This window comes from Pistacia vera, unplaced genomic scaffold (genome assembly GCF_008641045.1).
Source record: "Pistacia vera cultivar Batoury unplaced genomic scaffold, PisVer_v2 Contig584, whole genome shotgun sequence".
NCBI lineage: Eukaryota > Viridiplantae > Streptophyta > Magnoliopsida > Sapindales > Anacardiaceae > Pistacia > Pistacia vera.
In genome coordinates, this window is record NW_022196428.1 from 151,293 (window position 1) to 170,984 (window position 19,692).

General features: G+C 35.1%; 1 pseudogene; it reads left to right on the plus strand.

Annotated features, from left to right (window-relative positions):
* The first annotated feature begins 742 nt into the window (after positions 1–742).
* On the plus strand, positions 743–12,239 carry LOC116109607 (annotated as a pseudogene).
* The last annotated feature ends 7,453 nt before the right edge of the window (positions 12,240–19,692 follow it).

Below are 19,692 nucleotides of genomic sequence, written 5' to 3' on the forward strand. Positions count from 1 at the left end.
ATAGGTTGAGTGAACACTAGAGATAGGTTACCGAGACTTGTGAGGTTCTGGTAAACTCCATAAAGCGTAATGATCTCCAATTATTTAAATTTGATTAGAGATAATTCAGGTTAGTAATTAGAAGTTAATTCGATAATTGTTCGAGAGAAATTTATTGGAAATTTAGGGAGTTTGACCTTTGGGAAGAGCTTAATAAAATTTGCATAAGTGATCAATATATATGAATAAGAGTTGGTATGAAATCTATGCCCTAGGTCTAGTAATTTTGCTTTAAACCTAAAGATTTATTTTAATTGTTTTCTTTTCAATTCTCTTTTAATTTCAATTTTTTTTTTTATTTAGGTTTTCCTTGATACAATTTGGATTAATCAAATAGTAATAGGATAATTTAAATTGGTAATTGATAATAGTAATTCCCTTGGATTCGACATTCGTATTCTTACACTTTATTACTTACATGATTTCGTACACTTAACCTGCATCTCCTACCTCACCTACCTTGCCTACATCACGTTTACCTACTCTTGTATCACCTTTTACTCAAAACATTACTACACTACCTCCATCTATCCACTCTACACCTACAGCAACATCACCTGCTACCTCAACTTTTATTCATTCACCCCAAACTATTCCCTCCAATCAATCTATCTCAACATGTCCACTTGTAGTTGATCTTTTCCCATCAAAGTCTCCTACTAATGCATAAAACTTGGCAACAATAAACCTTAATGTACATCCTATGTTGACCAAAGCAAAAGCAAGAAACAAAGCCATATGTCCTACTGCCTTTACTGTTGTTCTAGAACCAGCAATAGTTACTAAAGAACTTAGCAGTCCAAAATGGAAAAAAGCTATGCAAACTGAGTACAATGCTTTGATAGATAATAATACATGGACTCTTGTCCCTCACACTTCAAAAATGCACATTGTAGGTAATAAGTGGGTATTTCAAACCAAATTTAATGCTAATGGAACTCTTCAGGAGTACAAAGCAAGGTTAGTTGTGAAGGGATTTCAGCAAACTACTGGACTAGATTACTTGGAGACATTTAGTTAGGTTGTAAAACCTTCTACAATAAGAATTATACTTACCTTGGCTACGCTTGGGATATCCAACAAGTAGATGTCAACAATGCTTTCCTAAATGGTGACCTCTATGAAACTGTTTACATGGAACAACCCTCTGGATTCATTGATCAGTATAAAGCCTCTCATGTTTGCAAGTTGAATAAGGCATTATATGGACTTAAATAGGCTCATCACCCCTAGTTTGAAAAGTTGAAGGAAGCTTTGGTCAGTAAAGGCTTCCATAATTCCATCTCAGACTCCAGTCTGTTTATCCATAAAGAGCAACATCAAATCACCTACGTTTTGATTTATGTGGATGACATTCTCCTCATTGGTTCTGATTCTACTTTCATTCATTCGCTAGTGCAAGAACTCAATGACAAATTTGCTTTAAAAACACTTGGGTCAGTTCACTATTTTCTCAGGTGCATACATCTTAAGCAAACTAAGTATGCCACATATTTGCTACGCAAAACCAACATGCTGGAAGCTAATCCTTGCTCCACACCAATGGTGTTTGGTACCAAGTTGTTCCTTGAAGACATTCCACCCTTTACAAATCCAAGTCTATATAGGAGCACCATAGGAGCTTTACAATATCTTGTCCTAACCAAACCTGATATTAGTTTTTCAGTCAATAAACTCAGCCAATTTCTTTAGAATCCCATTGATCTGCAGTGGCAAGCATGTAAACGCATCTTGCAATATCTTAAAGGAACTATTACACAAGGTCTGAGCTTTAAATTAGCAGTTGCCTTGGATGTTGAGTGCTATTCAGATGCTGATTGGGGCAATAATATTGCAGATCGCAGGTCCACAAACGGGTGTTACATATACTTAGGACCAAACCTGATTCAATGGTGTTCAAAGAAATAGAAAGTGATTGCTTTATCCTTTACCAAAGTCGAGTATAGAGCCTTGGCGCAAACTGCCACTGAGGTGGCTTGGCTACAAAGTTTATTTGGTGAATTGAACTTGAAAATTAACAAGCCTCCAGTGATTTGGTGTGATAACATTAGTGCAAGGGCCTTGATTGCTAATCTTGTCTTCCATGCCAGGACCAAACATATTGAGATTAATACACATTATATCTGGAAGTAGGTCCTTGCTAAGAAACTTGCAGTCCAATATGTTCCATTCAAATTACAAATCGCTAACATATTGACTAAAGCGCTGTTAATCACTCAGTTTCTTACTCTAAAATAGAAATTGAATGTTATCACACATGATACCATAAAGGCTGACTAGTTAAGAAAGTTCCTTGGTATATGACTAAGTACAACTCTCTGAAGATTGTGTTGTTTAGCTACACTAATTTTACAGAATTGTGTTGTTTAGCGACACTGATTTTACAGAATTGCAGCTTACTAGCTTACTGAGTTCACTACTGCATTACTGCATAAATGGTCTGCAAGAGCAGGGAAAATACTATACAGTGTTACTGCATCGAATGATTGACAAAAGCAGGGTTGTTTCTAGCTGACGAATGCTGCATTTGACAGGGATTGTTTTTTTTTTAGATTGATGAATGCTGCATTTGACAGGGGTAGTCTTACTAGATGATGAATGTTGTGTTGGACAGAGACTTGTTTACAATCTCATTTTTTTGTAATTGTATTCTATTGTTGTATTCGTTTGTCACCTTATTCTTGACAAGCAAAACTGTTAACACAGTTTAGCTTGACAGGGGCTGTTAAGATCAAAGTTCAATGGTGATTTTTTGAGGATATACGATAGTCCAAAGCATACTCGTTTTGAGCAAGTAAGAAGCTGAGTATTCAGCTTCAAAGTGGTGTTGTTTCATGTCTGTAAAATTAGTTATAAAACTTATTCTTGTATTGATTTCAGTTAGTTAGTTTAATACACAAATCAGATAGCCAAATTCATTTTTGCTTCTTCTTCTTTACTATCAACTGATTCTCACAAACCCTAGCTCTCACAGGAATAGACTCAAGTTTGAAAGCATTACAGTTATCTTGTGGTGGCGTTCACCTAGTCAGGGAGTCCAAAATATTGTTCCTTTTATAATAGATAGGGTGGCATAATGTGACACCATTAAGTATATCTTTGGCTTTATATTTGCACTTAAGTTGCATTACGTAGTATGCAATATAAGTGTGCATACATTGCTAAACCCATGAGTTAAGTATCGCTTTCAAAGGGATTGGAGGATACTTGAACTGATGTGATTAGATATATCTAAGACATTTTAAGACACTATTATTTCTTTGAGGGTTGATGTCTCTATGTTGACTCTATTTTGAGGTTTTAGTATAAAGCTCCCACATGCAAGTGTTCTCGGCAGTCACATGACCGATTCACTTGTTTGAATGGTCTCATTTACATGAATAGATTTGAGGAAAAAAATTTATAGTATTGTACACTATGTGTGAGTGGGAGATGTTGGATTTTGGGTTGCCCCAAAAGGCTTGCACCCATAAGTGCACAACCCAGTTGTCTCATAAAAGGAAGTTATATAAAAAAAAAAACTTATAGAAGGTTATTTAGTAACTGTTTAATAGTAAATACATAAGTTAATTAACTTCGACATTGTTAAATATAATCTTGTGTACCAATTAAACTGAGCGATAAATCAATCGACATAAACTCACACTCAAGATATTATTCTCTATAGGTTTTATCTGTTGTGTGATTCTTGAGAGAAGCTGGTGCCATGCAGTGTTCTGATACTTGACCTGGGGTGTCATTTAGCCAAGGGGCTAGGTCCTAGGTTGACTGGCCTGAACAATATGATCGACAAATTCACAAGTGATCCAACAAGTTTGAAATCTAGCAAACATGCCCCTAATAAATACACATCAGTCCCTACAGGCTTGAAATCCAGCAAACACACCCTTGTGATATGATCGGACAATTAGGGTTTCCCTTTTCTAGGCCAAATTTTAGCTACCAAAATTCAATCTGACACCACCATCTGAACCACCGACCTCTACTCTATAAAACCTCTCTAACCCTAGCACTTGGTAGGCCTCCATTCACCAGCTGTGACTCACGTATACCGCCACGATTGGGTTGGTTTTTCCAGCTGAATTGGTTTTAACTTGATAACTTTTTAAATTGATTTGGTCTTTCATTGTTTGGTGCTTATTTGGGTTTGTTTTCTAGGTTGTTTCCCTTGCTGGTAACAACAATTTGCTTCTCCTTTATCAACGCACACGAAGTGCTCAATGTTTTGCCCCACCTAGATTCCTACCGTTATTTGTTAGTGTATGCCATAGAAATCACTCGTGTTGTCGGTTTCAGAGCATTTTGTCTTGTATCAATATATATCATAAATAATAGAAGAAAGATTTCTTCAATTCATATATATAAATTGCTTCCTTTATTCAATCATGCATTTAAAATAAAGTATGTATATGAATTGTCCAGATATTCATTTAATCGGTAAATGAAATTATCAAAAGGTTCCCTACGGAAGCAATATAATTTGGGCAACTATATTTCATAGTAGGCATATTGGATGCTTCCGAAAGATATCATGAGTTGATATAAGTACGGATGATGATGATAGTCATGTCACTAGGGCATTAGTATGGATTAGTGGTTGGTGAACTGTTTTTCAAACGTGACTGAATAACGACAAATCACTTGAAAAAGCATGTAGTCAATGATTTATCGTTTGGTTATATCAGTGCACGACGTAGTCCTTTGACCTGAGACATTGTGGTCGGATCTAATACGGATGCGTATGGTTCATATGGTGTATAAGTACGAGACTAGTCATGTTTCATATGATAAAGCCTATTTGGTCATGCGTTGTTCATATGCGGAAGCAAACGATGGTCAAGAAGGGATCCATTGACTCCGATATAAGATCAAGAGTACTGTTGACTCCATTCGGATTCAAGTTCCTGGACGAACGTCGATAAATGTCGGAAATCAGAATCTCTGGCCAAAGTCTATTATTAGTCATACGAAAGCAAGTTCGTGATGACAAGTTCCGGACATATTGATCGACGATTCGGTAGAAGATCGATTTTAGGATTTTGACGTTCCATGAATCCGTACTCGATCAGGATATATCAATGGAGGGACTTTACCTGCATGGTACATATGATCTGAAAAGTGTTCGATGAAGTATTTCTTTGTCGTGGTTTGGGGACTATGGCACATTGCTAGATGTTTACCATAGTCGTTGGGCCTCCAGACAGGTTCCCAGATTCATCTAGAACCGGCTCACGGCTAATCCACAGTGGACCTACATGGTCACACCAATAGCCTTGAGAAGTTAGAGAAGGATAAGAGAAAGAAATGATTATCCGAAGAGGGCTAGCACCTTCCGAGGGTAATGATAGGATTTCTATGGTAATAGTTACATAGAAAATTATTTGTAACATTTTAAATGTTAAAATGGTCAAGCAATAATTAATTGTATTTAATTATTATATCTTAAAGCGTTAAGATAAATGAGATGAACTAAAATAACCTTTTAATAGTTAAAGGGCAAAAGGATAAACTTATGGGTTGTTAATGTAAACTAGTTTAGTTTACATGGGCCCTTTAATAATATTGATTATTCAAAGGGCAAATTAATAAATGCTTGGGCTCCTTTTAGAATAAGATTTTATTGGAGCATGCAAGTAAAAAACAACTAATTACAAAATATATATAAATGCAAATGGTTGCATTTTAGGTTAAGGGTTCATTTTGTTCACTCAAAAGAAAAACAAGCTCTCTCTCTCTCTCTTAGGTTCGGCCACTCTCTCATTCTCTCAAGGTGGTGTTAAAGTGTGGAGGATTCATACTTTTGAATCTTGGCTTCATCAAACCTAAACACTAGGAGAAGGTATAATGTTTTTATGCTTTATTTGCGTTTTTTTTAATCCTATTAATCCATATCTTTACATGCATGTCTTGTTTACATGCTTCCAATCAACATTTTATGCCACCTCTTCATGGTTCTCACATTATTAACACCAAGGGTTAGGCAGCGATCAAGTGAGGGTGGGGTGAGTGGGAGGGGGGGAAGGGGAAGGAGGCATTGGAAAATGGCCAGAAGTGGTCAGCAGTCATGTTAGGGATTTTAAAACAGTGGGTAGGGGTAACCTTACCCGGAGAAGGCCCCGGGTGTTGGTCTGACCGATCAAACTAGCTGGGCTGGGTTTCAGAATGTTGGTGCAATTAGTGTAAAATGTAGTCAATCTTGTATTAGATTTTCACAGTGAGAAAGGAAAAGGACATTATGAAGCATTGCATTGATCTTGTTATACAATGCTAGATGTGAGGTATTTACAATTTTATGCTTCCGCATGTTAATAATTATTTCCTACATTTAGATTAGTGGTATGGTTGTACAAGGGAATTTCTCTTAAATCTAGCAAGTGTTAAGTGAGAAAAAACAAATCCTCAGTGTTTTAAGAAATGAAATGTAAAAGTACGTTTTAAGAGTTCTCTTCCAATTGTATCTCTTCACCTTAATTCTGTTGTATTTTTGAGTTGATATCTTTCTTGTGCTTTTTCTGTTCAAAAATAGAAAAGCGTTACTTTTTAGTTAGTTTGTGAGACGGAAGAGAATGGATGAAGTGGGGAAATAAAATGAAATTTGTAAATGAAGCTATAAATATTCGAGGATAGTTTAGTCTCCAACTAGTTCTATAAACAATATGAAGGGAATTAATTAATCCATCAATCTAAATAAATGAAACACTGAAAGTATACATTTTTATTTCTTCATATTGGAGTTTGATTCACCAAACTGGTCGGCTCCTCTGTGGCCATAATCTCTCTCTTGTTTTAATTAATAAAGGGTTTTAATTAAAGTAACATAAAAAGACTCTAACTAAAGATTGCAAGTTACAAATCATCAAAAACCTCATAAATAGAGATTGTTTAAGTCAAGGAATATTGATTTAGCAAGTTAGAAGATTAAATTGCCCTTACTAATATAATGACATGAATGAAAACTTCATTCTCGATTCTACAAGAATTTTTATGAATTATGATAGTCTTTTGTTTGCTTCTCTGAGAAGGAAGTTTTATTTTTTGTCCAATTCTTCTTTTGATGATCGATCCAACCTTTGATAAAAAAATATAAATTTTGATTCTGTTTCATCTCTTCGACAAGTTTAATAATGAGCATAATGGTCCTATTGCTCCAATTGAGGGAAGACCCTATGACTAGTTTTTTGGGAATTTCCAATTGAACAATTTCAACAAAATCTTTCAATTTCCTATTGCACCTTTATCTGTGAAAAAAATAATTGATATACCCATAATTAACACTGAAAAGATAGCAAAATGAAATAAGTCCGTTTGTTTCCCTATTTATCACTATTCTATCCATATTCCAAATACAAATACACTTTGTTTCCTATTTTCAAAATCATATCTTAAATTAAGAAACTTTAAACCCCCCTAAGTTTGTTAATTGACAAAAACACCTCCAACCAAAATTTTTATAAATTAACAAAAACACCACCACCCATTCATAGTTGCCAGATTCTGGCAACCACCGTCGGTGGTGGTCGAAATCTGTCACAACTGCATACTACAGGCCGAAAATCGTTGTTAATGCGCCGATCTGGCTGTCAGCGACGGTGAAAAAAATGGTCGTCGTTGACGGTCAATGGCAGCCAAGAGTTGGCCGTCGTTGACCACTAACGACGGGTAGATCTGGCTTTTTTTGGCCGTCGATGGCCAAATGTGGCTGTAGATCTGGTCTTTTCCGACCAGAGCCATGACATATTTAAAACCTGTAGAATTACCAATTTAATTCGTCCTTATAATTGCTGCAACCCTAAACTTGCATTTATATTTAAAATTTGTAAATTTAAACCCAAATAAAATTATGTATTAGCATTACTAATATCAGAAATATAAGAATACAAATTGTAAAATTGTAATGCATGTATATATAAGAAAATTTTTTCAATTGAACCCAATAAGGATAGAGATTTTAATACAAAGAAAACATGTTTTACAAACTTAGTGCAAAGATAAAAAAAAAATAGTACTGTGGAATTAATAAAGAAGCAAAAGTGTAAAACCAAGTAACAACAAATTACAAAAATTATCGAAAGGAAGCTTTACCTTATAGATCAGGAGATTTAATTTTATAATGATTTTTGGCGATGATTACACTCAAGCTTGTCAACATGTTAAATATATTTTCCTCTTCTAACTAATTGCTTCCAAAAGTTGTCCTGGAAATAATTTTTGCTACCAAAATTATAAATTCTTAGAATACTTCAATCTTCTTGCCTTCATGATGTCTCTATCTTTCTAACATCAGCTCTATACTTAAAATCATCGCTAGAATAATAAGTACGCAAAAAAAATATACCATTCTTTAATATTTTGTCCATTAAACATAGAACATCAAAGTAATTGTCAAACAAGGCAAAATTTGTAACTAATCCCATTAAAATAACTATCAATTCAAATGGAGAATATCAAAGTAACTACCAAATAAGGTAAAATTTGCAACCTATCCCATCAAAATAACCATCAAACAAGATAAAATTTACGACTGATTCCATCAAAATAACCATCAATTCAATAAAGAATATAAAAAAAAACCATCAAACAAGGCAAAATTTGTGGTACATAAATATTAATGTTTCGTTGGTATATCTCTACTGAACCAGGTTTCTTCAATATGTTATTAAAGAAAACCGGACATAATCATACATGGTAAATTACCTCCAATTTTGCACAAATGAGACAAAGAGAAAACAAAAATAATTAATACATTTCAAGTCAAATCTCATCAAACTGTACTATTTCCTACCGTCTATAACCTATAGCCCACTTTCCCTACTTCTCAAAAATCTTCACGTCCCGTCACCCTTTTCTTCATCAAGAAACCAACTCCGCTCTTTTTAGCTCTTTCTCAAACACTCAAAACAGGTCGCACCAAATTATCCCAATATCCTATATGTTTTCTAGACAATTAATCATCGGTTCTAGATAAGTCATTAAGTAAATATATTTAAAGTCTTGAAAGACAAGCAAATTAAAGCTCTTTGAACAACTTTGAAGGTAATATATTAGTCTTCAAACGAAAGACAAGTGAAGATGATCACAATTTTCAATCAATGGTATTACAAACTTAAATATTTCAATTTAATAAAATTAAAATAACACAACATTGTTATCTTGTAAAATAACACAAGAACAAAACCAAAAACACACAACAATTTTATTTTAACCTAAAACAAAAATAAAAGAAGAAGATTACCTAAAACAAAAACAAAAGAAAAAGAAAAAGAAGCCAATATGTGTATCCTTACCAGGTACGATGAGCAGAAGAAAGGGTTATGAGGAGAAAACACTTCAGTTTTAGAGAGTAGAGAGTTACACAGAACCTAGGTCGCAGTAGTTTCAGTTTTAGAGAGCACAGAGAGAGAGAGAGAGAGAGAGAGAGAGAGAGAGAGAGAGATAGTTATGATAGAACAGGGAGAAAAGGCACACAACTTTGTGTTCTTTTTTTTTTTTTAATTTCAAAGTCACCTTTACTGGACGTGGTTTTGATTTTTGTGGCTTGATGTAGATTGAGTATATTATCCTCCTTTAAAACGGAAAACAGTAACAGAACCTGACGGAGGATGGGAAAGTGTCATTTTGAAACTTGACGGGTGGAAAAGTGTCATTTCGCCAAACCGGGGATGTCGTTCTCCCTTTTGGTAACTTCAAGAGCGCTGCCATGGAGCACTTGAGGTCGGATTTTATAGAGGAAAATGTCGGTTTACAGATGTTGAGTCTATTGTTAGAGCTGCGGTGACGGCGAAGTTCTTCAGTGACCCAACTATTGCACCCGCCCTTATTCGGATGCAGTTTCATGACTGCTTGTCAATGTACGTTCTCTTCTTTCCTGCATTAGCATTTCATTTAAGTGTGATGCATCAGTTCATTTTAATTCTGGTTAAAAAGGGAAGTGATGCTTCGATTTTTCTGGATGGGGACTCAAGTGAGAAAACTGCACCTCCAAATTTGAGCGTGAGGGGTTACAAGGTCATTGACGCAGCTAAATATGCATGGAGACAATTTGCCCTGGAGTCGTCTCCTGTGCGGATATCATTGCCATGGCAACAGAGAGTTGTTTACTTGGTAAGAAAATAAAAAACATCCTTATAACCTCAACGTTTTTCTTTCAGTTGTTATTATTATTTTTAATATTTCCCTCTACGATATATATAAAAATTATAATTGCACAGGGTAGGTAAATTGTTGTGTTACTATTTAAATATAACTCGGGTATGTTTAGAAAGGGCTTTTATAAGATGAAGAATAAGGGATAAAGACACCACTCCAAATTGAAATGTTAACCATTAATATTTTAGATTGATGATACTTCTATTTAATGTATCTAGTATTATCTTATATATGTTTAATCTTTTTCTAATGTAGAGGGTCAAAGAGTTAATCGAATAATGAAACAAAATAACCAAAATGTTTATCTAACCTTATAATTATAACTGCGGAAATTTTAATAAAGTTCAGGAGGGCGGCTCTCCCTTCAAGTTATATCTAGTCCTGCCTTTGTATATTCAATAAACCTTTCTATAATAATGTTCTATATAAGAAACCTTTATGTCATAAAAAATTTCAATCCTAACTTTGGATAATTAAAATAAGAATAAACTCTGGTAGAGTTATTGACTACTTCAGTATTAAGGATACGAGACGCATTAGGAATATGAATCCTTATATAAGTGTTTAATCTTTTAAACCTAGTATATAAAAACACTTTTTCTTGTAATGAGTTATAGCAAACAATATGTCAAATTCATTCATTGTAAACGAGAAAGGTGAGATAATAGTAATATATTGACTCTGCTGGACATAGCTTGTTAATTGGGTGAACCAGGATAAATCATGAGTATTACTTTTTTCTTTACTGTTGTGTTTATATATTTACTGTTATTTTGGTTTCGCATACTCTATTTAAACCATATTATAATAGTATAATTTCTAATTCTCGTATTAAAAAAATTGTTGTCACATAGTATTATTATCTGTATATTACAATAATATATATACAATGTTGCAAAAGGTTTAAGATGAAATAAAATATTTATTTAAAGTTGTTTGAGATATGATTTATACTTTAGAGTTGTTACCACATCTTTTAATTTGCGGGTACGTAATAACTCTCTAGCATGAATATTTCTTGTTGAAGTCAAAATATTTCTTGCTTTTGAAGCATTTTAGAACTTTTAGCTAGAACTTTTTGTATTTCCGTACTATTATCTTCAAGATATTTCATTTATCTTGTCTAATTATGGCAATAACTACTAAAACAATGAATTGAAATCCTAATACATAATAATAAAACGTGAATTATAAAATAAGAAATCAAATCATTAATTTTTGTAACTACACTTTTATTAAATTATAACCTCCTCATAATATAAAATGTTTGATCCTACCATTAACTATAGAACAGGTTTATTGTATGCAACTATTTCAATTAAAGATTATCTAAACCAGGACTTACAAAATGTTCTAGTAATTCGAAACTGATACGCTTTTGTTCATGCAGAGTGGAGGGAGCGATACAATGTGGAAATAGGAAGAGGGATGGTTTTGAATCTCTTGCCAAAAACGTGAGACTCCCACCTGCTATATTGCAGTTTCTCAGTCGATTGCGGTATTTGCTGAGAAGGACTCGACGTTACAGACATGGTGTCTTCTTGGTTATAGGTCATTATATATTAACTGTTCACGTATATATTCAAACATAAATTACTTAATTGGATAATGTCCAAGTAATTAATATTTGTTATATATAATTTCATGCACACAAGTGGTCATACTATTGGGGTAGCACATTGTTTTCTCTTCCAGGATCGTCTCTACAATTACAAAACACTAGGAAACCTGACCCTTCCATGGATTTATCATTACTTCATACGTTGAGACGCTGCTGTCCTCAAAATTCAGGCGATTTTAGTGTCGTACTCTTGACCAGAATTTAAGAAGTGCTCCATTTGTGACAATCTTACTACAAGCAAATTCAATTTCATAGAGGGATTCTCCAAATAGATCAGGATCTAGCTTTGGATTCATTAACCAAAGCTACTGTGGATGCATAGCGGTGGATATGATTTAATTCTAAATTTGGTGAGGCCATGATTAAGTTGGGAGCAGTACAAGTTCTTACTGGCAATCAAGGGGAGATCAGGAAGTCATGTGAGCCGTCATAAAACGCTATTAATTAAAAAAGAAAAAAAAAAAAAAAAAAGATAAATTCCTCAGTTTGATTGAAAGAATTGTTTTCATATGTTTTGTGTTTCTCATTTTGTTGTCCTTTTTTTTCTGTAATATATAATATATATATTATATATATAATATATATATATATAATATATAATTGTTTTTGTTATGGAAAATCCAGAATCAAACTCTAACAATTGCACACAAAAGTCAAGAAAACACACACACACACAAGAATATCAAGAATTACCATGGTTCACTTGCTCAAGATTTGTCCACGTTGAGCTCATGCAATTATTGATCAAAATTCAATACTGATTCACACTTGGTACAATAACCTTTCAGACCTCAATAATCTTGTAACTAACCTAGAGACTCTCCTTGGAATCCCTAATGATCTATGTGTTCAACCACACCGAATGATCTAAAACCAATCACTCAAAACAGTTATAAGATTCAATCGCAAATTGGAGGAAAACCCTAATAGACCATTGTGATCGACATAGAAGAAAGAGAGATAAATAGCTGAAATTCTGACTTTAGGTGTGCTTTTTACTGTTGATCGAGAAGACTTGTTGTAGCTATTGGATCTTGATTTATCAAACGATCAGTATCAATTCACCCTTTGCTCAAAACGGCATCACTTTAATACCCAAAAAACGACACCGCTTCAGCCTTTCCCACAACGGTTTTAAAGAAAAAACCCGATGTCATATATAGAATTTTACTATATATATGTCATAAAATGAAAGTAGCTCTAGTTGAAGAGACGACAAAAAATCTTAATATAACAACTCTCATGTTAATTATACAACTAGGACATAGTTCACATTGGAGTTGTTGACTACTTCAACATTATCACTCTCTTGTAATGAATGATAGTAAACAATAGGGCAAACTACATTCATTATAAACGAGAGAGGTGAGACAGTATATCAATATATTGACTTAGCTGGACGTAGCCTGTTAATTGGGTGAACCAGTGTAAAATCGCGCGTATGTTATTTCTTTTTACTATTTGGGTGTGTGTGTTTACTGTTATTTTGGTTTTCATATCTCTTTATTCGTTCAGTTCCATCATTTTTTCTATGGATCTAAAAAAGATATAAGAAAATAGATTGAAGCTCTGCAAGAAACCGATAATTGATCGAACATTGAAGAAGCTAAGTAGCTTAGTAGGAAGGAACCATTCAAAACCTTGACTTGACATGAAGAGAACCACTCCTTAATTGGAAAAAACATACAAATCAAAGATAAAAGGACATAGTTTGATGTTGGTTCATTAAAAACAAACTAAATTTTAGTTATTCTTGCTACGACTTATAGTTAGTAATCTACAAGTTTTAACTCTACAAATTAAACTCTTAGGTATTATATTCTACTGATAAAAGAGTGACATTTTTGGTTATTTTATATGTTGAAATCATTTTAGAAAAAGTTTAAGTAACTCTTAACAGTTAAGAGTATCTAGACTAGTATTCACGTCTTTTAACCTTTATGTGTTGTGTGCTCTGGAGATGATAGACAAATTAACATGTTAAGTGCATTATTGAATCAATGAGATCATTCATAATTTCGTGCATGTATTCTGTATGTGTTAGAAAATACTTCGTCTAGAATTGCACACAACCAAGGTCAATCTTGAGATATTAGTTTTTGTAGCCTTGTAAATATTTCTTTAAAACTAAAATTTTAAATCTAAGAAGTAAAATATTCATCATTAGTATTTGAATCTAGCATGCATTTGAATAGCTGACAATTTATGGTCAATATTCTTTTTATTACTCCACTCAACTCTGCCAATAGTTTGATCATTATAAAAGTCAAAATGATAGAATTGATGGGTACCCGGGGTTCGGTTCCTAACTGGAACCGACCCTGTGTTCCACCACTTCAGGAATTGGAATCGGAAACTAGTAACCGGGGTCAATTGGTGGAATTTGAGGGGGGATGCCAATGGTTCAGTTGGTGGTGTCAGGGATGATTTCTGGTGCCGATCGATTAGAATTAGGCTGGAAAGGCACGAAATAGTTCAAACCTTAAGGAGGTGATGACGATGATCGATGGGCTAGTGGTAGGCGGGGTTAGGGGTTTTGGCGGGGGGACACTGGTGAGTGATTGGTGGGGTCGGAGGCGATTTCTGGCACCACGATCAACCGAAAAAGCTTGAAAGACCAAAAATGTGGGCAAAGGCTGACGATGTGGGTGCAATTAGGTGGGGGGTGATAAGGGTTTTGTTGTGGGGCTAATTGGAGTGTGTTGGTTGTGTCAAGGGCGATCGACGATGTTGAAATTAGCCAGTTGGCCTAAGAAGATGTCATTGTAGGGTTGTATTTGTATTTTTGTAAACAAATGAGGGTGTATTGTAATTTGCATAGGGTTTATTTGTTTTTTTGTGAATAACCAGCACCTGTATCTTAGGTTTCGGTTCAGACATTTAGGAATCGAATCAATAGGTTTTGATTCCATGGGATTTTGGCGGGTACCCAGACCCGATCACTCGTAGTTTGGCTTGATTAAAGTAAAAAAAAAAAAAAAAAAAAAAAAAAAAAAAAAAAAAAAAAAAAAAAAAGTAATAATGATTTCTACAAGAAATGCTTATGCGCGAAGTTCTTCAATAAGGAAGCATGCAGTTATTAGATATTTGGTAATTGTGCATATATACACGTTATGAATTTTTTTTTTAGTATAAATCAGGGTTATAGACTAACTGCTAATTTTAATATTGATGTTTGAATTTAGGTAAGCCAACAAATTTTCATCAGTCCTTAATTCATTTATATAAACTTCAAACATCATTGACATAACACACACTTTGAGAACAACTCTCTCTCTCTCTTTTCTTAAGAAATCTTGCTAATACGAATTTGTTTCTCCTTTCCCCAGCTCATCCTGTAGTGAAGGCCTAACTATTACTCTTCTTTATCAGAAACACAACCCTTACTGTCCCTAATGGTCATCCTATGATTACCTATGAAAAGAGGTGTTTTTAGGCTCATATATTTGTCACTCATGATTCCTCTTTCACAACCCTACATACCATAATTGAATAAGCCCTTACAGCTCTCATTGGAGAAAAGCAATGATAGAAGAGTATAATGCTCTTATCCAAAACATCTTTTTCTAGAAATCCGCTATGAAGTCAGTGGGGTGTTAGAACAGTCGTCACGGTCACAAAATAAACCTAAATAAGTAGGTAGCAGTAGCAGGATCGAATCCACAGGGAGCAAGACTACAACCTAATGTATTTTAAGTAGCGGAATGAAATTAGCAATTGATTAAAGAAACTAAATAGACTAAATGCAAATAATGAAATAGTGCAATTAAAACTAATAAAGACTTTATAAAAAAAATGTTGCCGTTACGGTTTTGGTTCGACACGAGACCGACTCACACAATTCTCCTCCAACCTCTACGATCCCCTAAACCTACAAGGCAAGGTAAATCAATGAAATGGCTTCCCGACACTCTAGGTATAATCTATCCTGTCTCACCCGATCACTCAAGTTCGATTGGTCAAGACTATCATTGAACGTCGATAAACGCTACAAGCAAAACCCACTAGTTGGTACGTGATTAACAAATACAATTGTCAACAGTAATATCAATCAACCAACTCACAATAAACGCAACAATAGTAGAAGTTAAAAAATCCGAACACAACTCAATTACAATCGATGCGAAGTAATGAAAAGCAATTCATCATTTAATTATTCAAACCAACGTTTATCATTCAGCAAGTTCTATGAAAACATAAATCATAAAGACAGCAATATTCATCACAAGTTATGCTCAAATCATATTAAAGTATCGAAATCAAACTGAAACGAAAACAAATATAATACAAAGCTAATACTACCAAATGTCCTATTATCGGGCTCATCCAACGTCAGATGAGCTGATGAGGAGAGTCATGGAGTCAATCCCGATCTCGCCTATGCCGTAACAGACGACTGAGAACTTAGCCACTCATGGTGGTGATGACGGAGGCCGAAACGGTAGAAACGAAGCTGACCATGGCAGAGAGGAGGTAACCGACAATGAATTGAGTGGAAGAAGGGGCAAAAAGACACACGGACAGCCCGGAATGAACAGCCACACTTCGCCGGAAAACATTAATTTTCAACGGGTCTTCAGAAAATGGTGGCGGAAATGGATCCGAAGTACCGATGGAAAGCTCTGGTGATGGGGAGTTCAGATCAGGTCTGAGGAGGTGAGAAGTCGTCAGAAATGAGCAGGATCTGGCCTAGAAGATGAAGAGGCATGGCGGAAAAATCGCAGATTCCAGTGGTTTTCGCGGCGGTTGAAGCTAGGGAAGTGTAGATCCGGCCGTGGGGAAGAGATCGACCCTTGGGGAGCTGAATGTCACCGGAAAATGGCCAAAACTGGCCTGGAAGATGAATAGTCACGGTGGTGAAGACGAAATGTCGTGGTTGCATTCCGTGATTGCGGTGGTGGTCGGGACAATGGGACGACGACGATCTGCGCACGAGGAAGCCGAAGAGTCCCCGGAGGTCACCGGAAATGGAGACAAAGGGTCGCCAGAAAAGATGACGAACACCTTTGTTCACGCGAACTGCAGTTTTTTTATAGAACAAATTGAAAATATTAGTTTGGTCCCTACATAATTGAAAAGTGACAAAATCAGCCCTAAAATATGACATTTACCCCTAAACAGTATAAATAGGACAAAATCACCCTGATCCATAAACCAAACCTAATATCAACTCATATACTTTCCAAAATCATTCCAAACACGTTAATTCATAAGAAAAATATTAGAAAGCGATTTTCGTGAATAAATCATAAATTTTTTATTGTTAATATACTTCAATTTAATCACACATGGGGTATTTTATCACCAAAATGAGTCCTTTCATGACCCTAACACATCCCTAACTTACTCTTGCTCACTCGACGTAAAGTAAAAGAACTCTTTCAACATTCTCACAAAATCATACACAACATATTCATCAAACAAAGATATTCATCAAAAGGTAAAGTGAAGAATTTGAACATAACAAGCAAACAACACCAATCCTAAATAATGAACTAAAGTTTCTGTCAAGATTTGCTATCTCCATTCAAGCTTCTCAACACACATTTCATATTCATATCACAAAGTTAAAATGCCATGCAAAGTCCCCAACTTATATACTGCAACACAATGCTCATTTTCCACACAAGATTTTGACTATATTTTTTCATTCATCACTTGTATTTTTTTTTTTTTTTTTTTAATCTTAATTCTTAAGCTTTCTGGAAGGTCCATGTAATGGGCTTTAGGTCAATGCTCTAAACCAAGGGCTATGGCACATGATGTGAAAAATCCTGAACTTATCACCCGAACAACTAGGTACGTCAAGACTTTATTTCTTTATTCTTTTTTTTTTTTTATAAAAGCTCATGATCTATGTAATGATTTCTTAAGCTTTCTAGATGACCCATGTAACGAGCTTTAGGCCAACCGCTCCCAAGCTAGATAGCTTTAAGGGATTAGGTGTAGAACACCCCTCGAGCGTAATCACTCGAGTCAACTAGGCTACAAATCAAACCAACATCAAGCACATTAAGCACTTACACACGCAAGATAAAATGAAACTTTGCTCCATGGGCATGTAAAGTATGTGGGAGACTTGCATAAACACTAAAACACATGACATTTACACAAAACGGTTTTAACCACAATTATGGACAAACCTAGCGCAAAACAGAACCAATGTTCAATGTTTAAAAACATGTTGCAACAAAAAAAAATTTCACAAACCTCACAAAACCTTTCAACTAGCACCTCAATTGCTTCAAAATGGTGATTATGCAAGATTCATGAAAAAATTAAAAATAACTTGCTTTAGTTCACTTTAACCACTTTTGGACTTACAAGAGTAAGATTCAACATTTTTCAAGAAAAAAAACAACATCATCATGCCACAAAAATTTAAGACAGTCTCCACAAAAGTCTCATCAACAACACTTCACAAAGCTATCACAATCTCCACAAAAGCATCATCAACAACACTTCACAAATATAAAATCAATCAACACTCCTCAACTTAAAATGTCATTATCCTCAATGACCCACAACTACAAATATCCTCCCCAACTTAGCATCAAATGATCTCAAGGCAATATGATCAATAATATTAAAATCCTCCAACATATTGAGAATAAGAAATCTAACAATAATAGCATATAAGGTGGAGAGATACAACCTCAGGAACAATGGTGGGGTTGTCATCACAGAGTTTGTGGAGCATGCATAAGCGTAGCCTTGGACTAGTTAATGAGTTTCCAAACCTGACGATCCTGCGAAGCACAAAAACAACACAAACATAAAAGCAGTAAAACATATTTACAAAGGTGGTGTTGCCTCCCACAAGCGCTAGTTTAAAGCCTTCAGCCAGACTCAGTGCACTGACATGGCTAATATGGTTCTAATAAGAAAACATCTCAATCACCTTCCATCATTAATGTCATCGACATAAGGTTTAAGCTTTGGTCATTACACTTTAAAAACTTGTCCCGTTTTTGGGTTTCGGATTTCAACAGCTCCGTGAGGGAAAACATTAAGAACAATAAAAGGGCCATCCCATTGTGACCGAAGCTTCCCTGGAAGAGACGAGCTTAGAGTAAAGAGCCACACTTTTGATTAGGAGGAATGTTCCTAACATGTGTTATTGTGAAAAGCTTTATTTTCTCTTAGAGATGCGAGAGTTCTCATAAGCTTCGTGTCTTAGCTCACTAACTCCGAAGTAAGAGTTTCCTATGGTCACCGCTATGGTCATATCAAAGTTGAATTTTCTTGTGGCCCAATATGCTCTATGTTCAAGTTCTCAGGTAAAATGACATGTTTCCCAAAGATAACCGATAGGGGAAACATGCCAATGGGGTACGATATGCAGTTCGATAGGCCCAAAGTGCATCATTCAGACGCATTGACCAATCCTTACGATCGGGCCGTACCATTTTCTCTAAGAGTTCTTAATTTCCTATTAGCACGTTCCACTTGTCCACTAGTTTGAGGGTGATAAGGTGTGCAACTCGATGGGTGATTGAGTACTTTTTCAATAGTGCTAAAGTGCCTATTGGTGAAATGTGAGACCATCACTGATGATGGCACACGGATGACCGAAATGGCTAAAGATGTGCGATTGAACAAAGTTGACGACCACCTTATGATCATTGGTCCTAGTGGCAATGGCTTCTACCCATTTAGACACATAATCTACTACAAGCAAGTATATTCAAAGCAAAAAGATAAGGGAAATGGACCCATGAATCAATACCCACACATCAAACACTTCACAATCAAAATAGGATTCAGGGCACATATCGTCTACCAATATTCCTACTTTTTGACATGAAGTACAAGCATGACAATAAAAGAATGCATCACGAAAAAGAGAGGGCCATATAAACCACACTGGAGGACCTTTAAACGGT